The 24,972-nt window shown below is 37.9% G+C and overlaps 1 protein-coding gene across 5 annotated transcripts in view; it reads right to left on the reverse strand.

Annotated features, from left to right (window-relative positions):
* The window catches only part of Zeb1 (zinc finger E-box binding homeobox 1), a 167,087-nt gene that overhangs the window by 109,662 nt on the left and 32,453 nt on the right, over positions 1–24,972 (reverse strand). Inside the window, exons 2-3 of one of the 5 annotated variants that reach the window (XM_085698929.2) lie at positions 9,303–9,461; positions 10–145 (exon numbers count right to left, since the gene is read on the reverse strand). The exons of 3 other annotated variants lie outside the window; for them this stretch is intronic. The gene's annotated coding sequence lies outside the window, so the exon portion shown is untranslated. The remainder of the gene's footprint in view (positions 1–9; positions 146–9,302; positions 9,462–24,972) is intronic. One more of the 5 variants, XM_085698930.2, reaches the window with a different exon arrangement.

The raw sequence follows: 24,972 nt of genomic DNA on the forward strand, positions 1-24,972 counted from the left end.
AGGGCTTACCTGCAGAGAACAAGGTGGCTGACACAAGCTGAGCAAGCTCTCAGCCACCTCCAAGAACACTGAAAAAGCCCTTCAGACGGTTCTTGGTGCAGGAGGGACCTCTACAGTCTTCTTGTGGTGGGAGTTTAGGATTGTCCTGAAGGAGGAGAGAAGAGAGACATTACCCTGAGGCCACACTCAGTGGCCAAGCTTATCCTCTATTACAGAACGAGGCTCTGAAAAAAGAATAGGTCAAATTGTGACAATTCTAAAAGGCACATTTTTATTTAAAACATTATATTCTGTAATACTGCATATGCAAATATTATGCCCTTCACTAGATTTTGGAGAATTTAGGCTCTGTCTTATCCCTGGGGTATTAAAAAACTGAGTAAAATGTGGGGAAAATCTGTGTTGTAAAATGATCACAGTCCTAGTATGTCTAGTATAACCCAGAACCAAGTCTGAATCAGCCTGCTAGAGAGCAAGGGCCACACATAGACCCCTTCTGTTCTTAATTTGGGTTAATTTTAGTCTTGGTATATTTAATAAACACTAAAACTTTTCACAAATAGAAAGAATATTAACAAACTAGTCAATATTTGCAAAGTCAAAACGTACATAAAATGAACTTAAATATAGTTTTGATTTTGAAAATATGTCCTTTAAAATTACAAATATTAATACTATAAATCTTAACCACATAGCAAGTGTTAAGAAAATGTTTCAAAATGATGAAAAATGATCATTATCTGTTATTATGACAAAAATGGAATAGCACACGTTAAACTATGTGACAAGCTATAAAGTATAAGAATATTAGCAGATGGAATACAATATGCCTAATTATACTTTAGCATTTCTTTGCAACCTATGGGTAGTTGGGCATGAGCCCCATGATAAAATAGTTACCTATAGCTCTAATTCTGCCTGAATAAGCTGTGACATCACACTGAAATCAGAAGATGCATCCAATCAGTATAATTTCCATATAGTTCTAAGAGTATGTTTAGTTTGCTCACTTTTAAAGATGTAAAACTTAGTAACAGAGACTCTGTTTTCCATTAACTTACAGAATATTGCTAAAAATAGACAGCCTTCTTAAAGTGCTGTTCAACTACTCAGACTCATCAATTTGGTAGAAAATGAAGAAACGCAGAAGTCACCTGATCAAAGCTGTTGATAGGAGACTGTGTATAATTTAAATAATCAAGTCTGCAAGGACACCAGATTCAAGAACCAATTCTTCACAATGGATACTAGTTGACTGCACACTCTCAAAGTGTGGTGTTGGTCTTCAGGATAAACTGGAAAGTTAACAAACAGTACGCTTCATCTCAGGACACAAGCTCCAGATCCACAATGTGGAAATGGCAGGAAATTCAGGACTTATGCTAACTCAGAATTACTGAGTTAATGACAGATTCTGCTTCAACATAGCAGGATGAAATTTTCTAAAATGTTAACATTCAATTCCCTTGCAAACTTCTTGACATTTAAAATGTAGTGGCCTTAAAGGACATCTACTTTGTCTGTTTGAGACAGGATGTTATATAGCCCAGGTTGGCTTCAAACTCACCATGTAGCTAGCAATTTTCCTGCCTTAACATTCTAAGTGCTAGGATTATAGCTATGTACCACCAAGCCTGACCTGAAGTTTGTTTTAATCTGAAAAAAATTATTCTAACTATGCTTATATCAATACCTAGTTCAACAGGCATACCAATTTATGAAGCTAGTGTGTGTGACTATATATATTTATACACACACACATGCACATTATTAATGGTATAGTATCCAACTACTAGTAATGATAAATAGTATGTAAAATATGGTGTGAGTATAGCATACAAATTATGTACACACATACAAATAGCCAAGTGATCTAAAACTAACAAAGCCCAGACTTAGCTAACACTAAATTACAGCTGGATTTGGTACTGCAAATGGTGCCTCCATCTACTCTTCTCGGAAGTAGTGAATATTGTTTAAATAATTTAGTGAGATCATTTGGTAAATCAGAAAAGACCATACATATGTGCTGCACACACACAAACATGCACTCATATACATTTTATGATACACATCACTATGTGTAAAAGGCTAAAGTATTCTTTTGATTGACACTATTTGAAACCTTAGAACTGTCTTGTAGTGTTTCACACAGAGGGTTTGTAATGAATACTATTGCTATGCAGACATGTTTATAAATATTTAGCACAAAGTGAAAACATTTTGCTACTTTTAACAATTTATTATTAGAACAAAATAATCCTAATCAATAGAACAAAAAATCAACCTGAAAATTCTACTAAAGAACTTTTATATTTCCTTTATGAAAAGTGTTGAACATCTGTAGCCATAAATTCATAAATGTGAATTAAAACCATTTTTGAGATGCCACCTCAACCTAGTCAGAATGGCTAAGATCAAAAGCAATAACAACATTCTGACAATACTGTGGACACACTGTGAACAGGAGTGTAAAACAGTACAGACACCATGGGAATCAGTGTAGAGACTTCCGAAAGCTCTAAGGATAGAACTACCACCTAATCCAGCTATCTACTCAGCCTCAAATGAAACATCTATCTAATGTTCCTCCAAAGTTCAGGACACACTATGGAGGAGGAGGCAGAAAGAAGGTATAAGCCCTCAACAGGAAGGGATAGTGCTGTAGAATGATGTGTTATAATCATGTGGCCACTGTGCGTCCACATTTTCAGCAGCTGTGATCATCTACACAAGCCCTTCACAAGATCCTGCTCCTCTCCACCACAGCCCCTTCCCCTCCCTGACATTGTCATAAATGAGAAGGTCACAAGGCCTCATCCTTCCTTGAGGATCACTGGCAGTTAAATGTTTGCTGTGGAAAAAAAAAGAGATGTTTTGTTCAGTCATACACACACTGAAGTTGATCAAGCTCTTTTAAATAAATTATCACCATGACATAAAAGCAAGCGCGCGTACGCGCACGCGCGCGCGCACACACACACACACACGCATGCGCACACTCACACCCACATGCAGCCATTGAAGTATAAGGGAGGCTATTTGAGAAGAAGGGAATCAGCAGGAGTAGTCCAGGACAAGAGAGGGTAACTGGGTTGAATATGCTCAAAGTATGTGGTATACATGTATGAAATGCTATAATGAAGTTCACTATTATGTATAATGAATATCTTAATAAAAACACAAAAAAGGAAACATCACACTCAATCTCAGCAAACAGGTCCAAAGACTGTAAACTGGAAACAGATGATTCACATTGGGATATTTGGGAAGCTCTCAGATAATATATGTAAAAACCAAAAATATATTTTCATTTGACAGTATGAATACATGCTACTTTTCAGGAAAGAATTCTTTACTAATAAATCTATAAATTAAAACAACTGGTAATTTCATGGCTTTTCATTAATGTGGAGAATTTGGAATGCCAGTATGTGTGTGTCTAAGACAGAAATATATGCATTCTGTAAATAACAAGAAAATTAACATGTTACGGGACTTATAATCTCAGAAGACTCATACTCTGTTCATTCTCAGCAGGCCAGAAAACATATTTTGGAGCTCATGATTCAAGCTTAAGATCCTTTAAATGCATCTCTTCTGTTTAAGAGTACTGGTATACATACATCATAACGCCCAGTTGAAATTTGTTAACAGATTGCATCAGAATCAACATTAAGAGGTGGAGACTATACTGAAATATGTTTCATGTAGAATCTTACAATGAGAGGAAGATTTCTATATTGCAAAAAAAAAGATATACTATATTATAAAATATAGATTTAGGTAGTTTTATGTATTAAAAATTTTAGATATGTTTATTTTACATGTATGAGTGTTTTGCCTGTATATGTGTATGTACACTTGTATGTATGTATGTGTGTACCACATGTGTGTGCTTGGTGCCTGTAGAGGTCAGAAACGGTCATGTAACCCTAGGAACTAGAGTTACTACTTGTTGTAAAGCTACCACAGGGAGCTGAGACTTGAACCTGGATCCTCTGAAAGAGCAACAAGTGCTTTTAACTGCTAAGCCATCTCTCCAGCCCCTATTTTTATTTAAATTTAAAAGGTTTATACTTAAAACAATTGAGTTAATTCACTACTGGTGTGGGGCAGTTCTATATTCTGTCAATTATATTTTAAATAAACGCTGATTGGCTGGAAACCAGACAGGAAGTAGAGGTGGGGCAATGAAAACAGGAGTATTCTGGGAAGAAGGAAGCTCCCTCCCCAGTCCTGCCCAGATCACCAAAGAAGCAGGATGTGACCTGCCCCACTGAAAAAGGTACTGAGCCATGTGGCTACATAGATAGAATAATGGGTTAATATAAGTTATAAGAGCTAATACAAGCCTGAGCTAATGGGCCAATCAGTTTATAATCTTATGGAGACCTCTGTGTGATTTTCTTTGGGACTTGCCGGCTGTGGGAATTGGGCAGGACAGAAACCCTCACAAGCCTGACCCACATGTTTTACACACTACACATGTTCTCTTTTGCATTGTGTAAGCTTCAAGGCCATAGAATCACACAATTCAAAGAAAGTGTTGTCTGAAATTTCACCCTGACATTGTTTTTTAAAAATGCATTACTTGGAAAAAAAATCACTTAAGTCTGAATATATCTGTATAGGACATCAACTTAAAAGAAATGAAATTTATAGAAAGCCTTACAACATCAATCTCATGGTAACAGAGGACTGTGCTAAGAGAATACTTTGTCTCCTAATAAAATAACAAGCATCATTGTGTCCTTTTAAGGTAACAAGTCCATAGTATTGGACCTACTGGTGAAAAGATGCTGTACTGGGGTCTTCACAGGGGAGGGGTATTCAGCACGATCTTTTCATTTACCAACTTATTATACTTTGGTTTATCCTTCATGAAGTAAATAACAGGTGTTTGCTATTCCTTCTTAGATGAGAAGAAGGACCATTCTCATGTGGCTGGGAAAGTCAAGAGACAGGCTAAATGCTGAAGTAACCTTGGTCTTGAAGATGCAGTTATGGAGGTCTTTGTAGAGTGGCTGCTGAACTGCAGCTAAGGAGGAGCCATAGACAGCGTGAGAACGTTTTACTGCACAGCAGTAACAACAACAGGTCTTGGCAGTGATTACGGCAGATGTATCAGGGGCAAATTCTTTGTGGAGTAAATGACAACATACACATCACACAAATCCATTTATTCTGCAATCATTTCAGGCGGCTTAACTTTGGAATCAGGCAGAAGACAATTTCTGGTGCTGGGGATTTAGCCCAGAGCTCTGGGCATGTTAGGGAAACACTCTCCATTAAGCTATGTCCTTAACCCAGGTGGAACATTTTTGATAACAGACTTGTTATCATTATTGTTACTGTTTATGAACAACAACATATGGAGCGATAAGCACTTTCGACATGTGAAATACTGTTCCAAGCATTTAATGTGTATAAAACAATCTAATTTTCTGTACAATGTATACTGTTCCATTTTAGAGAGATGGGTGCAAGGGCACAGGGAACTCTTAAGAATGTGAACCTTCCAAGTGCAGGCATTGCTAACAAATCCAGCTAGTCTGCTCTAGAGACAACAAACTTCTTAACTACAGCATGGAAGTGCTTCTGCAAAACTGCCTGGCATCCTTCTGTCAAATGACATGTCTAATGTTTAATACCCAAGATAGGCCCTATGGGTTTGTAGTGAATGTCACACATGGCAGGCAGTTCGTGTAATTTCTGCCATATTCACTATGTTTTAGTAACTTAAAGATCTCCCACAGAAGTTCTCATATTAAATAATATATATGTAATAAGGCTGGTTTGCTTTCTAAGAAACACTTTTAAAGACTTCCTGCCAATATTTTTATGCCAAACTGAAACCTATTTCAGGAGGAAGGTGAATTGTTAGTTTATTCATTAGTTAAGTAACTTTACTAACACACCAGATGACCAATTTCTGAGGTACATTTAAGAAAGAACTTTGTTTTTACAATGTCACATGACACTGGGGTGGTAATTACCTTTTCAATGCCTGTGTTCTGTATTCAATTACAACCCAAGGAACAACCCAAGCATGAGCCCCCCAGTGTCCAATGCAATGTCCAACACTCAGCAGGTTGCCAATAAGTAGTCATTTGACGCATAAATGGGATTTGTTCTCTTATTAGGTTTACTGAGTAAAGAGCCACCATAAGTGGCAGTTTAATATAACTGGTAATATCTACCTCACATAAAATTTAACATGCTGACAGTAACTACCAGGATATTAACTTTAAAGATAGGACAACTTTGAAATGAACCCTCATGGTTCATAGCAGCAAGAATTTAAACACCCAGTTTCTCATCATTTTTAGATGTAACTTATTTCTTCTCAAGTGGTAGCTTTAAAGATCCACACAAAAGTTATTAAAACATACACTGCATCTGCTGCACTAGAGGTGCCCGAAAAGATTCCTAACAGCCTGTGTTGATTTAGGAAGTCATTAATAAGCATTTCAAAAAAGATGCTGCGCATCACCTCCATCTGTGTTATGTGAGCAACAGTGCTTCTAAAAAAGATGGTTACTAGCATATTTAACTGTAGTAAGTAAATGGTTCGTTGTGACAGTTTCAGCTAAGCATACATTGCGCAGTGATCATGTTCACTCTACATTACCCTCACTTGAAACTTGTGTTTCAAGTTCCTTCATATAGTGAAACTCTCAACCAGACATCTTAGATCAGTCAAATCTAATTCACAGAACTCAGAGGAGTGGTCAAAGAAAACGGCACGCTATGGCCATCACAAGGCATGTCCCAAGACACCTCTATGGGAGGCTCTCCAGCAGTGACAGGACTGTCTTGCATCTCTGCACTGACATCTTCAAATCAGAGTACAGAAGAGACAGCTTGGTGACGTCTAAGTATATGCAGATACAATCACATTAATTTTCAGGAAAAAAATAAGGTACTTAATTTGGACTTTAATACTTGAAAAATATTTGTCTTATTTCAAGTTTAAATGTTTAAATATTTCAGTAGTAAGTTAGAGAAAGATCATTAGTTATAAAAACATGAACTATTCTGATTTTAGTTTCACATGTGAGATGAACAGTTCATAATAATGTTGCTTAGTTTAGACAGGGTCAGAGAAAAGATCTCAAGGCTCCAAACATAAAGGAAAACCAAAGGCAAATGCTAATTACCTGAACTTGATAGCTCCATATGAACATGCAAGGAGCACATTCAGTGCCAGTGTAAGTACAATTAACACATGGTAAAATTAACACCTAGGCTGACCAGTTTTCAAAACATTCATGAGGTAACACATGAAAATAACTTTATTATTTTTCAAACATTACTAGTGTCTCCTTTAAATGAAATTGCATCATGGCAGAAGTGCCAACATCATATATCCCAATGACCTAATATTTTATTTTTTAAAAGTTAATGCTGCATAAACCTTTAATTGTATAAAAACACAAGTTTTACATTTTAAACAGGGATAAAATTTATGAAGAAATCATACCTTAAAATGTCTGCATATAACTTTTTATCAATGAAGAATTTGAAGTTCTCCATGCATAATTTCTGAAATACTGAAGAATCTAGTCTGAATTCTCCCACAGATGAAATTCTCACCTAGTAATTAGTCTTTCACAAGTCTGTGTGGCAAATACTTAAGAAATTTAAGAAACTATAATAGAAGTATAATAGCATATGTCTCCGTGGCCAGAACTGAATCATTTCAATGTTTTATTTAAAAGATGTTCAATTAGTAGAATTATGAAATCAAAGTTCAGAAATAAGTTATTGCTTTATTTTTTAAACATGGCTTTTTATATCCCAACTTTACTGCTTCTCTGCTCGCAGAAACATATGCTTTCTCATGGAACTGTGTGACTACAATTCTACCTTTGACTAAGGGTAGATGTGATCTAGAGTACTCACTCAGGGCATGTCAATATCTAATGATTGCATGAGAGATGCTGAGGCAGGTGCTTGTCATAGGGGACATTCTGATACATCTGTCATTAAGCTGTGAAACAGCTATAAACATGGCAAAATTCAATTAATATAATATTCACACCTCTAGGTAAGAAAATTATCTGAATTATTTCAGTCTCAAAAATCCTAAGTTTGACAGCAAAACTGACAACTCACTTACCATGCATTATTTTTTTTTTCCAAGACAGGGTTTCTCTGTAGCTTTGGAGCCTGTCCTGGCACTAGCTATATAGACCAGGCTGGCAGCAAACTCACAGAGATCCACCTGCCTCTGCCTCCCGAGTGCTGGGGTGCCACCACTGCCCAACTAACCACGCATTGTTACTACGCTGGTCTTTGTCAATCATTATCTAGTTATCATATAGCTACTGTGCTCATGGAGGCAGTAACATAAGCTTTGATAAAAGCTGGCTTTAAATCACAACGGTCACTTCTACCCAAAGTTAAAGCTAACTCTGAGTTCAACAGAATGGAGATATCCATATGAAGAGATGTGTAGACACCAAATACATTCTAAAAAAATGTATTTACATTCATTTTCAGCACATCAAAATGAAGCAATCTGGGGTTCATATTTCAGTGAAAACATTAAAAGACAGGACAGAGATGTCTGATTTTTATCACTGAAGTTTGGTATTATAGATAGATCATCTGATTTATTTTGGTTATAGGAACACCTTTTGTAAAATTAGTATTTGATACAAAGACAAAATAACAATGTTCAATGTTTTGGACAGAATTTTGTTACCTGAAACTCTTTGAGGTTTGCTGATCTCAAACTCTCAATTCTTCTGCTTTAGTCTCAGGAGCTGCTCAGATTATCGGTGTGCACTACCATACCTGACTTCTATAGCAGAATTTTTAAGATAAACATTTTTCCTTTATTTATACTATTTTGATATCAGAGCAAAAAGAAGCCCTTATTCAATGACTATTACAAACTCTATGATGTATACTTTGAGATACAGATATCTAGAAATTACAGAGACAAATTCAGTTTGGCATAAATATTCTTAAAAACTTAACTTTATTCAAGAAATATTTATAACGTGCTATTTTAAAGATAATTAGGTAAGTACAACTACAAAGCTAAACTTGTTAAACTTTGCATGAATCATATAAACTAATTTTTACACATTTTTATTAGTTTTCTCAACACTGCATTATAAACTCTCTTGTAAGACTGTTACCTACATGTATCTTATAAAAAGTATTACAGACATGTAAAAAACATACATTTGACCTTATGTTCTAGAATAGAAACACTCTAAAATTTATTTTAAATATATATGCTTTATATACATAATTGCACAAATAAGTTAAGTGAAAATTCTTACCATTGATCTCCTTTTGATGCTAGTCACTCCATTATTCTTGATGGTGCCTTCCTACGTCAAGTAGACAGTAACCAGATCACAAAATGCATGTGGGTGCTCCCTTCTTCAGATGGGAATTTTCGGCCAATTGCCAGCTCAGTTGAGAATTTAAACTGAAAACTAAATTACCCAAACTTTATTAAGTTACTCCGATGTCCACCAGCTGATAATGAGCAATGATACTAAACTGGAAAAAATGCATATGCGGTCTATCTCTTTTTAAGAGATCATATTATATTTGAGAAGAAATGCTATGACCCCAAACTGAAACTTGTAATATCTTCATATAATGGGTTTAACTAAGTTTCAGTCTCTCCCTTGAATGTCCTCACAATCATCCCAAACATATAATAAAGATGGTATTTATTTGCTGATACAATAAATTATTAAGTCACAAAGTTAAATGCCACCAAACATTGCCTTCACCTAAGCTAACTATGTCTTCAAACTGCCTGACTGTAACATTCATTTTACAAACACTCACTGAGTCATCAACTGGTGCGGGAGAATTGTCTGTAATCTGTCAATCATATTTTAAATAAATGCTGATTGGCCAGGCAGGAAGTATAGGTGGGAAAACCAGACAGGAAGTAGAGGTGGAGAAAAGAGAACAGGAGTATTGTAGGAAGCAGGAAGCTCCCTCCTCCATTCCTGCCCAGATCACCAAAGAAGGAACATGTGAGCTGACAGCTGAAAAAGGTACCAAGCCACATGGCTAACACAGATGAGAATAATGGGTTAATATAAGCTATAAGAGTTAACAAGAAACCTGAGCTAATAGGCCAATCAGCTTTATAATTTATAGAGATCTGTATGGTTGATTTTCTTTGGAGCTTGCCGGCTGTGGGATACTGGGCAGGACAGTAACCCCAACAAGCTGGCCCTCGTGTTACAAATGGCGCCGCCCAGACATGGATAACTGAATCCACAGAAAGCCTGAGAAAGCTTGGGAAAGAATAAAGCATATTTTCTTGGTAGCAGCAATTTCTCGGGTCTGCTCTGCTTGCTAGAGGCAAGCAAGCACTCTCATCTAAGAGAGGCTTCCTGACTCAGCTTTAGCTACAAAACTTTGCAGCTCTTTTAAGAGGTCCTGCCACTAAACACTTAAACTGTGTTGAGGAAAAGCTGAACGCATGCTTTTTGGTTTTCAGTCGTAGCAGGAAAAAAGCTGCACTGTTTTAAAATGCCGGCCATCCTGCCAGGGCAAACTCTGACTCTTTTAGGCAGGCAGTCCGACTGAGTGTGGTCTGTGAGCAGAAAGTTGCAGCTTGCTTGCTGGCAGGGACCTTGAAACGCCTTAGAGTTGTGGCAATAAAAATGGCTACAGCTAGTACCTCTGCCATGAGGCTGGAAAGCTAAGGAATGGGCTGTATCCAGCAGTCAAAGCCATGGCTCTCCATATTGCTTAGCAAATTAAAGACTCATGTAGTCAAAAAAAGAGAAATATACAATAAAGAGAGATTCAAAGACAAAGGAAACCCCTAAATGTTTTACAGTGTATTAAAAATATATGCAGGATAAAAGTTTAAGTTCTTAAAGTTAAAAAGAAAGAGAGTAGTTGGGTGTGGTAGTACACATCTTTAATCCCAATGCCTGGGAGGCAGAGGTAGATTGACCTCAGTGACTTCAAGAGGCAGAGGTAGATTGTCCTCTGTGACTTCAAGGTGTGGTAGCACACACCTTTAATTCCAAAGTTTGGGAGGCAGAGGCAGACAGACCTCTGAATTCAAGGTGTGGTGGCAGACACCTTTAATCCCAGCACTGGGGAGGTAGAAACAGATAGATCTCTGTGAGTTCAAGGACAGCATGGTCTACAGAGTTATTCCAGGACAAAGATAGACAGATAACCTGTCTCAAAAAGTAAAAGTAAACCCACATTGGAGCACTGGACTGAGCCCCCAAGGTCCAGATGAGGAGCAGAAGGAGGGAGAACATGAACAAGGAAGTCAGAATCGCGAGGGGAGCGTTCACCCACTGATACAAGGGCACTGATCTAAGGAGAGCTCACCAAGGCCAGCTGTACTGGGACTGAATGAGCATATGATCAAACCGGATTCTCTGAATGTGGCTGACATGGGGGCTGACTGAGAAGCCATTGATAATGGCACTGGGACTTGTTTCCTCTGCATGTACTGGCTTTTGGGATCCTAGTATGTTTGGATGCTCACCTTCATAGACCTCGAGGGAGGGGGGAGGAACTTGAACTTCCCACGGGGCAGGAAACCCTGACTGCTCTTAGGACTGGAGAGGGAGGAGGAGAGGGAGTAGGGGGCGTGAGAGGGTATTGGGAGGAGAGGAGGAATTAGAAATTTTTATAAATAAATAGATAAGTAAAAGTAAAAATAAGAGAAATAGAGGTTAAAATAAAGGCGCATAAAGATGGAAAATACACAGAGAATCTTGATACTGTATGCGATTATGCTCTCTTTGAATTGTTTGAATGCTGAGGAAGGAGCAACAGCTGCTAAAAGATATTTGTTTATAAATGCGGCTGAACTAATCCAAGATAGATATTTTGAAAATACCTTGGCTTCAAAATTGAAGTCAAAAGGTATGCTACTTTGGAGAAGAGATTTTGTTTTTGTTTCCACAGGAAATGAGAGGCTGTGGATTCATTCTGAGCTAAGAAAAATCAGATTTGATCAAGGCAGACCACCCAAGAAATCCCTGGTAGAAACAGATGGCCCAGATATCTGAGTTCTACATCCATAACTGATTGAAGACTGCTGCCTGAAATGATTGAGACTCACAGGATACTCCAGTCAGAACTTGATTATAACTCTAAATTTCCTTTAGGTCCCCATACGATTATCAGCACTCCAATCAGCAGGAAGTAGCCTGGAAAACTACGCCCACATTCCCAAATAATGGACTATGGATATTTTCCTTTGTTAAAAAAAAGAGGGGGAAATGGTGCAGGAGAATTGTCTGCAATCTGTCAATCATATTTTAAATAAATGCTGATTGGCCAGCAGGAAGTATAGGTGGGAAAACCAGACAGGAAGTAGAGGTGGAGGAAAGAGAACAGGAGAATTCTGAGAAGCAGGAAGTTCCTTCCTCCACTCCTGCCCAGACCACCAAAGAAGGAACATGTGAGCTGACAGCTGAAAAAGGTATCAAGCCACATGGCTAATATAGATGAGAATAATGGGTTAATATAAGCTATAAGAGTTAACAAGAAACCTGAGCTAATGGGCCAATCAGCTTTATAATTTATAGAGATCTGTGTGGTTGATTTTCTTTGGGGCTTGCAGGCTGTGGGATACTGGGTGGGACAGAAACCCCACCAAGCCAGCTCTCGTGTTACAATCAACTACCTGCAGTACTATATACCATAAAAGAAATTAAAAGTTACATTTCAGACATTGGGTTGACTGAAAATACCATCTTACTATTAAGAATAATATAGTTATCTATTTGCAATTATAATATAATATTCCATACCTCTGTCCATTTAATTGGTAGCTATTCTTTGGAGAGTCTGCTTATCATGTATGATCTGTGATCATTATTGGTCTTTATTATTACTCAGTTGTGCAATCTGTTTTGATACTTTTAACATTAAAAATGGCTGATTAAATACTTTCTGAATATCAACTATAGTAGATCCAAAATTAAGTGCAGATATCTAGACAGCAACAAGACCTCAAATCTCCGGTTTTATGAACAATCACGCAGATGCATATCTACCCATCCATCATTTCACCAATCTATTAATCCACCCATCCATCCATCCACCCAGCCACATATTCACTAAACCATCTACACAGCCATCCATACAGCTATCCACACATCTATCCACCCAAGCACACACCCATTCTTCCATCTATCCATCCATCCCTCCCTCCCTCCCTATACTCATTCATACATCTATCCACCAATCCACACACTCATCCATCCATCCCTCCACCCACATACCCACCCATCCATCCACCCCTCCACCCACCCACCCATCCATTCATCCATCCATCCACTCATCGACATAGTCATCCATCCATCCACTCATCTACACACCCATACATATATCCATCCACCTATTCACACATTCATTTACACAGCCATACATACATCTACAATCCATCCACATACCCACCCACATAGCCAGTCACACATCCACACACCCATCCAATGTTCCTGTATCATAACCCAAAATTACTACATAGATATTATGTAAGAAAGGCTATAGGTTGAATCAGCTTAGAACCAAACCAAAAAAAAAATGAGCTTCAGACACAGGACCTCAATAGAGTTAACAATATTTATCTCCAAACAGCTTGCTATCATTAAGAACAGCACATTCTACCCAAAAACCTCAATAGGTTCAAACTATTCAGAAAAAAATTTCCTTCTCAGGTGCTATGCACCTGCCAAAAAAAAAAGGTTATTTTCTTAAGGGGTTTATAATATAAAACTCAGTGGGGCACATGTGTGTGAAGTATGTTGCACAAATGACTGGATATCCACCACAGAAACAAGCACATTGAAACACGTGTGTGTGAAGTATGTTGCATGAATGATTGGATTTACACAGACACACACTCTCACACACAGCACACTGTACCAATGTAAATGTTCTGAACAGACTGATGACATATGGAGCCAATTTGAGAAGCCTAATTTGAGAACCATCTCTGAAGTGAAAAATATCAGCTAAATTTTCTTATTTAGTTTAATAAAATCTGGAAAGTAAACAGTGACTGAACACAGAATATGGCTTTGGAAATATTCATGTTCTCAAGTCTGGAAGATCAGGAGAAATTCCTTAGTCAAAAGAAATGATAGCACATAGAGCCACCCCTGCCACTCACCCAAAGTACTGCTTTTCAGCCAGAGAGAAGCAGCTCTAAGCACACTCATTCACACTAATGATCACAATCATCATGGCTGTAAGTTCACTTTTAATACAAGAGCACAGAACTGGCAAGTCTCTCTGAAATGAACAAGATCAGGAACACATGACTGCTGCTAGCACAAGGACTTCCTATTTCAGCAGGTGAGTTCCACAGACTAGCTTATACATGCATGTGATTACATGTAATTGATCAGCAGGTGAGTTTCATAGACTGGCTTACACATGCATGTGCTTGTATGTAGATGAACGTTTCTAATACATATACAACAGTTTTAAAGGTTGACACCATCTCTTCATTTTATAAATAAATAAACAAACCTGGAAACCTGCCATTGTTAGGCCAAAGTCACACAGTTATCAAATTAGGACTCCTAAGAACAATACATGCTACATTTACTGCAATTAAGAAAAAGATGCCATAGAAAGGAATATTAGAAATTTCAACATTTTAACATCCATGTTACTATTACATTTTCAGATGGCCCATAAGCCTTAGAAGATGAAAGTTATATAATCCATAAAGTTAGAGAAAAAGGACTTATGAAATAAAATTCCCTAAAATTTCCATGGCTTCACATCCATTTCTTTCACTCTTGGTACCCTATTTTATTGTGTGTATGCATGTATATCTAAATTTTACATATGTAAAGCATTGGAAAAACAAAGATCTCACTATTTCAGGTGACATAAAATCTCTCAATATAATGGACATATTTGTTCTTTATATATATATATATATGCACCTGGGCAACAAGAGACAGTCTTTAGACTTTACTGTTCAGATACAAGAAGAAATTCTTTAAACACTGGATCCTGGAGTTATGACTCCAGATGGGGCAGATAACAATGTGGGAGTTGCAAAAATTAGCAACAATAAGTTTCTGAATGCTCAACAATCACAAGTTAATTCGAAATCAAACAGTAACAAAGGCAGCACTTGTTCATGCTGCATCTCACAATGGCACTGAGGCTCTCAACATACACTGGATGCACTTTACACTGCACATGCCATACTTGTGATGCCCTCCATGCTGCCTGACTCCAGTCTACAGTACAGACAGCAGTGCTGCCACTGCTCACAGATTTCTGCTCTTACCGAGCACGGTGGTTTAATTACAGAAAATAAAGACTTTGAAATATTCTCCTACTACCATCCCTCTCCATGTATCAAAATTACGTATCTTTGGAATTCATTATGTTAAGAGTGTGTTTAATTTTTAAATTACTATTTGTGTTGCTGATGAGTTTTCAGGCTTGGGATTAGAAGAGAATTTCCAGTATTTTCTGAAGTTATCTTACACTTACTTTAGCCATTCTGCATTAGGTACTGATATGAATGGCAGGCTCATCATTGATAATTACAAAATCAAAACATCAGTCAACTTGGAAAAACAATGAACATGTTCTTTGTCCTGCAGTATCAAATTTTCAATCAGAATTTAATTTGTAGGAAAAAATAAACAAGTCCATCTATCTTATTAGTATACATATTTGCTTTCATATTTTATCAATAAAAGAAAAGTTACAAGTACATCAAAGAACTGTTGCAAATGTATTTGTGAGTACCAGTATGTGAATTGTATGCCACTTTATATGCTGATTAGCCTGGGGTCACACAAACTGTCTCGAGTGCAAAGGAGCTTGAGTATGAGGAGTTTAAGAAGCCCTGGTTTAGACTTAGTTATAATAAAAAGAGCTGCCCAACCGTTAGTTCAATTGCCACTTCATTGCAGTAACTCAGGCGTTTCTAGCGAAGTGCAGCATGTTTCTGTCTCATGTGTCTCAAAAGAGCACTCATCAGGCAATATTGAAAATCACCAAACCACCTGTGAACAGAGAGCAGTGCTGAACCAGTCACTGCTGCCATACACGCCACACTCACCATGGTCAGCCTCTACACCAGCAAAGGCTACAAAAACCCACAGGGCATGCAACATTTTGGTATCTATTATTTTAAAAGACAAAAGATTATCATATGATACCAAAACTACATGTGCATATAAGGCATTTTACTTACATTCTGTTTGGTCACAAAGTCACAACCTCAGTGTTTTATATGTCTGTGTGTCTATATTGGTATATGCATATGTGTGTATAGCTCAAAAGAATTAGTTCAATGTTAGAACTAGATTAAATAGAAAGATCACAAATATATATGCAACACACTGTTTATACCAATACTATATTATCATCTACAATAAGAAGCAGAAGTTTCCTTTTAAAATCTAGTGGGTTTTGTTGTTTTGAGAAAGGGTTTCAGTCTAGACAAGGCTGGCTGGGAACACTCTATATACACCTATGCTGGCCTAGAATTCACTGTAATCCTCTTGCCTCAGCCTTCTGAGTATTGGGATTACAGGCATGAACCACCACACCTGGCAAAACTGGAGTTTTAGAAGTTCAGTGACAACCTAACTTCCTTCTCCAAAGCACATGCGGCCAATCCAGAAGCCCACCGTGATTCCCCAGTGTGCCCACTGCTCAGAAGCACATGAAAACAGAAATGAGGGGATCCTGAGCCAATAAAGAATTGAAGATGCTTATTTAATCCCTTCTTGGGTAGAGAATAGCAAAACATTTTATGCAAAAATTCTACAAATAAACGAGTATCAGTATTACTAGACATGGTAAGCTCTGCTCAGTGTTAAGGGAATGGGGCGCAACACATTATGTCCTCCTAGAATCTCAAAATTTCCAAGTTTTTAGGTACTACAGAAAGCTTATTTCAGTTCAACAAACAGTGTGAACCAGAAGAATAGAGAAGAGATTTTTGTTAGCAGTATTAACCAAGAAAGACATAAGGAAGAGCTTTAGTTAGGGACAACAGGAGAGACGTCACCAAGATCTTTGGTAGGCATTAAAACAACTAACACTTTTACATGCAGGAAAACTACTTTGAAGTTAAAGAAGACAGGGTGGCATAAAACAGAAGTGTGGAGGAACTGTAGATATTTCTGCATCATCACACACTGGGTGTCTGCCAACCTGAAAAGATGTTCTCTTCACTCTCAGCATGAACACCTCGTAAGGTACTCCCAGAGATTATGTCAGCTGGTGTCTGGATAGACTCTCATTCTGACAGTAGTGAGAGATGGGAATCCAAAGTATCATTAAAACTTATCAACTGACTATAGAGAGAAAACAGGTAACAAAGATGACAAACTTCGAAGGCTTTCTTATTTTTCTGGCAACTTCCTACTTTATGCTGGTACATTCAGGAGAAAGGAAATGGTAGACTGTCAAATGTGGCTTTAGTAGTAGTCACAGAGAATTCAGAGTAGCAAAGAACTAAGCTGTGACATTAAAGGCAGAGAGGAGCCTGAGCAGAGACTTGGGAGTGGGGACATGTGGAACAGTCCTCAGATTTAACAGTGTTCATTTGAGGGACAAAGCAGACAGTTCCCACAGTACCTTTTTAACACACATGTCAAAAGTCCTGTTACTGAGAATAAAAGGCAAAACAGTTTAATACACAGAATACCTAGAAAATAATGGCAAACTAGTTTAAAGCTAAAAATGCCTACATTTACATATCTGAAGGCAATCACCAAATAATGGGGGAATACAGAACCCGAACAGGCCATCTCTTGTCACCAAACAAACCTTCCAGTACCAGGCCTGGGTTACATCTAATTGAGTTGTTAGTCAAAAAGGTCCCATGGGAATCCCCAAACAACCCAGGCTGCTGCCAAGGCTATAGGTCTCTCTCCATAAACTGACAGCAAGGCCCCACTGCTGAAGACAATACCTATAAACTCATTGAACAGAAATTGAGCTGGTGCCTACATAGAGCCTTCACCCATGTTTTAGTGTCTTTGGTACAGGGAAGTATTCTGTACTCTAATAAAAGAAAAACATAAACAGCAACCCAAACCCAAACCCTTAAAAGGACAACGGTGTCCTTGCAAGAAATGCAAGGACAAGGGTGGCACAAAGCTTGTCGGAGTAACCAACTAATATCTGATTTGACTTAAGACCCACTCTGCGAGACAGAACCAGACTGCAGATGGCCAGAAACTGGAGACAAGATGGCCCAGGGACCTAGGAGAAAACCAAATACTACTGAGAGGGGGGGAAGGGAGGGAGGGCAATAAAATGACTCCTAATGACCTACTATACTCATAGATCAATGCCTTGCTCAGCCATCCTCAGAGAGGCTTCCTCCTGCAGCAGATGAAAAAAAATACACAACCAGAGAATATGCAGAGACCCAGAGACCATGGAACAGTCAGTTCTAAATGGGAAATCCCCATCAAATCCCTCCCGTGATATAAGGGAATCCTGCAAAAGAGAAGGCAGAAAGAGTATAGGAGCCAGAGGAGATGGAGGATACCTAGAAAAAAAAAAGGTCTCTAAATCAACATAATCAAAACACATATGAACTCACAGAGACTGAGGTAGCACAGGGCCTGTAACAGGTCCTTCTCATGTGTAAATATACATGTATTTATATGTGTGTATGACTTCCAGCTTAGTGTTTTTATAGGATTCCTAAATGTGCCATCTCTTGAGTTCTTTTTCTTCTATTTGTTTTGTCCAATTCCAATGCGCTACTTTCTGTTTTATTATATTATAGATCTGGATGGAGAGTGGGGAGGAACTGGGAGAAGTAGAGGAAGGGGAAACTATAGTCAAGATATATTATGAGGGGGGAAAAAACTATTTTCAGTAAAAGAAACACACACTCATATACACAAAAAAAATCTCAAATTAATACCTACTGATGCACCTCAGGGCCTTAGTAAAATGTCAGATTTCAAATGAACAATCTAGAGTTATAACCTTAAATTATGCACAACAAATGTGTTTTGGCAACCAAATAATGTAAAATACGCAAAAACAGTCAACAAAAAGTTTTGTTGTATTTAATGCCAACACACCTATCAAGTGTTTGTAGTCAAATTTCAATTAAAAACAAAGATCATCTTTCTGATAAGAGGAGGCATTCTTGTTCAGTTAGACTGAACCAATCTTTATTACCATATCATGTAATCTTTTAACATAAGGAAGTCTTAAATCAAAAATCACATCCATGATTTGAGGGCATCTTGATCCCGGAAATCTTTGTTGAGTTTAATAACATATATCCAGATCCAATGGCTCACATCACCAAGAAACAGCTCTAAAGAGTAGAGGCTGTGTTTTGCTTTCCTACTGAAATGTCACAACACTAGCTATATATTCAAGATGAACTGTACATAGAGATAGATGAGTTAAATAAAAATCCACTATAATTTCTGGAAGTATAAAATTTTTAATTTTAAGAAACTGAGTTTTTTTCATTTAAAAATTTTAAATTTCAGCTTAATTTTATAAATCCTCAGACAGTAAATTATATTATTTACAAAGTTTTACAAAATTCTAAATGAAATTTGAGATTCTATAGCACTGTATGAAGGTGAAGCTGTGCTTGATCTGATTCTGCTTTTATCTTTTTCTCCTAAAAAAGCTCTAGACCAGTTGTTCTCAACCTTCCTAATGCTGCGGCTCTTTAATGCAATTCATGTTAGGGTGACCCCCACCATAAAATTATTTCATTGCTTCTTCATAACTGTAATTTATGTTTTGGACGGTAATATAAAAATCTGTTTTCTGAAGGTCTTAGGCAACCCCTATGAAAGGGTCATTTGAACCGCAATGGGATTGAGACCCACAGGCAGCGAATCAATGCTCTAGATAGTAAGGCCACACATTTTATCTGAAGAAAAGGCTCTACTGTCTAGCATGAAAATTAACTTCACATTTTCAATGTATGTAGGGTGCTGACTCTGAGTTTCTCAGTACCACAATGTCCACAGGCTGTGTCTGAAGACATGCTACGGCAGTAGGGCAAGGTACGAGCATGCAGCAAGCCTAGGTGGCTCAATGTACAGTGCTGAAGAAAAAAGTGACAGAGACTGAAAGTGTTCCTAGATTTTTTTAAGCGAGCTTTCACATGACAATTAGCATGGCAGTAGGTGATTTAACAGGTGTGATCTTCTGTATGACCACAATCCTGAAACATCTCAATTCAAACCACAGGCATTCACTCACTTTGTCACTCTTAGTTAAGGAGGAACACAGCACACACACACACACACACACACACACACACACACACACACACACACACACAAGCAGACCAGTTCTGTGCAAAGAACTAACAGGGTATTGTGCAAATACAAGTAAACAGGTTTAGTTGAAAGAGAAGTAAATAATGAGATGTCAGAGAATGGTCAAAGAACTAAGCTGGCAATGAAATATACAAACCATTTGTGACCCAGAAACTTAATATTGATATGCAGAAATCTAAAAACTGAAAGGAAATATATAGTTAATTAGTTTAAGATATTTTAGTCAAAATGGCACAATGCAATGAACATCTTCATAGGAGATTTAAGAGCTTAAAAAAATGTTTCTGCTTTGTAAATGATCTATTATCTGAACTTTGTTTTTATGACTGAGTCATTGGAAAGAAAGCACACATTGTAGGTATTATACTCTATCAGATATCCATCCATCCATCTATCCATCCATCCATCTATCCATCCATCCATTTATTTGCTGGTGGTACTACGGTATGTAACAAGGTCTGCCAGCTGTTGAAGAGGTTCTCTTCCAGTAGTCAATATGCTTCAGGGGAATCAGAATGACATACATTACAGGAATCTGTATTATACAAAGCCCAGTACGGTAAGCATCCTGTGCCAAGGATCAGTCTGTTACCCTGAGCTAAAACAACACCACACAAGACAGAAGCAGGTTTGAGGGGCAAGGGTACTGCCATAAAGGAAACCGCATTGCTCACAAGAGGGTCAAGTGAGTTTCAATTTTTCTTACTTTGGATTTAAAAGAGGAAATTACACAATTTAAAAAATTAATACTTTGTAAGCTCCTTCTCCACCTCCATCCAAGCATTTGTTACTGTCTTCTTAGACTGAAAGTCATTCTACTTCTCTTGAGTTAGAATCTCATTGCAGTTTTATTTTACATGTTCCCTAATTACAAAAGATATTGAACATTTTTCATGTTCACAGGTCACCTTTTGAAAACTATTCATTAGCTCCTTTGCTGGTTAGACTGTTTTAAGGGTTTAAGCATCAACTGCTTCTTAGTTCCTTGTGTGCTCTAGACAGTGTCTGTCAGACACAGAGCTGGAAGACTTTCTGCACTCCCAGGCAGTCTCTTTACAAGCTTACTTACTTTTTTTTAAATTTTGGGCAGCCCCATGTCTTTTCTTGGTATTGCTGCCTAAGCTACTGGAGTTTTTTCCAGTATGTCTGTGTCTGTGTACATATCTTTAAGTGTTTGCCTTAGTTTAAGAATTCCACCTCTTACAATAAGGTCTTTGGTCAGTTTTTATGTTGACATTTTTGGACAGGGCTAGAAATAAGGATCATCTGAGTCAACTGATAGCCTCTTTACTTAGACTTAAATTGGACTCATATGATGGAGAGTTGGTTGTTAAGGAACCAGCAATGACAAATTCTGCTTTTTAGAAAATTATACAATCTATTATGCTTCATTTCTGACTTTCAAAATACTGTTATTTCCTAGGTTGTCAAATTTCCCTACAATGATTGTGTATTTTAAGTCATTAGTAGGAATATTTAAAAACCAGACTTCCCAACAATTTGGCCTCTTTTTGCTCAGTTATCACCCACATTATCCTCTATGACATCAGCATCTTCATGGGCTACTGGGTACTCAAGATCACTAGGTCTGAAGAGGTGTCTTTGTTCTGATACCAGCTGTATCTTGTTCCGGCTGTTCTCTTGCTTTTTTAAAAAAAATTAAAGCATGTGATCAAACCGGACTCTCTGAACGTGGCTGTCAATGAAGGCTGACTGAGAAGCCAAGGACAATGGCACTGGGTTTTGATTCTCCTGCATGGACTGGCTTTGTGGAAGCCTGGTTTGTTTGGATGCCCACCTTCCTTGACCTGGATGGAGAGGGGAGGACCTTGGACTTCCCACGGGGCAGGGAACCCTGACTGCTCTTAGGATTGGAGAGGGAGGGAGTGGGGGAGGGGGAGGGAAAAGGGAGGTGGAGATTTTTAATAAATAAATTTAAAAAAATAAATAAAACTCCTTCAAATATGTAATTAAAATAATGTTTGCCAGCAACAATGAAATAAAGAATCTAAAATTGCTAGTCTTCTGAAAAAAATTAAAAATTTCTTTCTATGTTTTGAGATTATAACCACTGTGTAAAATAGCTTCTTCATCTCTTTCAAATTCATGGCCTCTTTTTCTTTAATGGTGTGTTTGTGTGTGTGTGTGTGTGTGTGTGTGTGTGTGTGTACGTGTGTGTAATCCTAAAAAGCACAACCTGCTCAGATGGTATAATGTAACCTGTATGCCTATTTTCAGGGCCATATGGCATTACATGACCATGTGGCCTGCTCTGTCCTGGGGAAGACTACTTCTCCCACTCGCAGCTTTCCCCAGATACTGGCTAGGGTCAAAGGCTCGTGAGCTCTCCTTCCACAGTAGCTTGTCTACTGGTGTAGTCCTTTTTTTAGGAAGCCATGCTGGTGAAGCTTCATACCTGTAGCTTCTGACATTTCTAGGAGACACAATATCACAGCAAACTCTGTTTTCCTGGCTCTGACAATCTTTCTGCCCCCTCTTCCACAAGGATCCCTAACCTAAGGTGCAGGAGTTGTGCTGTTGATGTACTGGTTGGGATTGAGCTCCACAACTGCATTTTGATCTGTTGCTGTTTTCTACAATGGTCTCTGTCTATTACAAAGAGAAGATTCTGCATGAGGATAAAGGACTACACTTATATGTAAGTATAATGACAAATATTTAGGAAGTAGGTAAGGTTCTGCTGGCTTAGTAAAGTGGCAATTCTGGATTTTCCTTCAAATTCATGACTTCATTAGTTCTGGTGATTGGCTAGGTTTGGCTAGGTATGATTTTTCTCTTGCTTAACAGGTTGTAAGTCCAAATAGATAGCTGTGGGTCACCACCAAGGTCTACATGCCACACTCCACTCTTAGGGTTACTGTGCCGAGCTAGTTGTGATGGCGACAGGCATAATAGCTAGGCAGGACTACTGGTTGCTTCCCTGCTTTAGAAACTTGCATGGTTTTGCAAGTTTTGATACCCTGTAAGTTAGTCCTACATAAGGAGGCTTTCAGGACAGACCTAGCCTAGGGTCCTCTGGGCCCTGGGTCTGACATACACAGTGTCTTCTTAAATAGGGTCTCACCTTCTACTTCCAGGAGACAAACAAGGGCAACAGCATTACTTATAATATTCTGAAAAACCCTGATCAACAATTCACAAAAAGTTTCTCATGCCTCATATTGGGGTTTGTTAGCCTATGGCTCCTACAGGGAGCACTGTCAACCCAGATGTAAAAATGTCATTTAAACTTTATATATATTCATATTTATACACAAACTTACAAATGTTATAGGTATTTTTAGGTAGCTAATCCTCATGACTTTTTCAGGAACCCTACTGTTATTCTATCCTCCTCCCTCACTCTTTTGTACTTATCTGCCCCTTCCTAATGAGACCCCATATTTTCCCATCTCCATGATCAGATCACTTGTACCCTGCTATTTCCCTTTCTATTACTCCCCTATACTCCTCCCTCAGCAATGGCCCCATTTTACTCTCCTGGTTTCTGCACGTAATCTAGATTATAGACTCACTTATACAGATTTGGAGCTAGGAACCCCAGATAAAAGAGAATATGTGATGCTTGTCTTTCTGGGTCTGGGTTACCAAACTCTTTCCTAGTTCCATCCATTTCCTTTATAATTTCATGATTTCATTTTTCTTTACACCTGAATAATATTTAATAGTGTTTATGAACATTTTCAATATCCATTCATCTGCTGAAAAACATTTAAATTGTATTTTCTAGCTTTTATGAAAGGAGCAGCAATGAACATGACTAAGCCAGTATCCTTGGGGTAGAATGTTGCCCTTAAGCATATGAGTGGTATAACTGGGTCACACTGTAGATAAATTTTTAGTTGTTGACGATTTCCCACACTGATTACCAAAGTGACTGGACCAGTCTGCTATCCCATCAATAGTGAATGAGGGTTCCATTTCTGCCACATCCATTCTAACATTTGTTATTGCTTGTTTTGTTGATCTTTGCCATCTGACCAGGGTAAGATGAAACCTTAAAGTTGCTTGATTGGCATTCCCCTAATTTCAGGGGATGATGAACACTTCTGAGACAGTTCTCAGCCATTTTTGTTTCTTCTGGGAACTCTCAGTTTGGATCTTAGGCCCATTTTTTTAAACTTTTTTTTAACTATTTTTTTGAGTTCTTTATGTATTCTGGATATTAATCCCTTGTCAGATAAATGTCTGACAAAGATTCTCTTTTTTTCTTTAGCTGTATAGAAGCTTTTTAGTTTTATGAAGTCTCACTTTTCAACTGACAGGCTTAATCCTTGAGCAAATGGAGTCTTCCTCAGAAAGTTCTTCCTATACCCATATCATGTTCCTACACATATATCATGGAGACTGTCTAGGTGTTCCGACACCTATATCATGGAGACTGTCTAGGTGTTCTTCTAGTAGTTTCAGGTTTCACAATTGGATTTTGATCCATTTGGAGTTAGTTTTCATGCAAGGTGATAGAAATGGCTCTAATTTCATTCTGCTGTATGTGAACATCCAGTTTTCTATTTAATGAAGATGCTTTGTTTTCTTCAATATAGGTTTTTGGCATCTCTTAATATCTGAGGTCATAAGTACTCATGTTTTGTTCTATTGGTATTTTTTATTGATCTCTTTCTTTGGAGGCTTAAAGTTTTCAGTT

Source organism: Myodes glareolus, chromosome 14 (assembly GCF_982192425.1).
Source record: "Myodes glareolus chromosome 14, mMyoGla1.1, whole genome shotgun sequence".
Lineage (NCBI taxonomy): Eukaryota > Metazoa > Chordata > Mammalia > Rodentia > Cricetidae > Myodes > Myodes glareolus.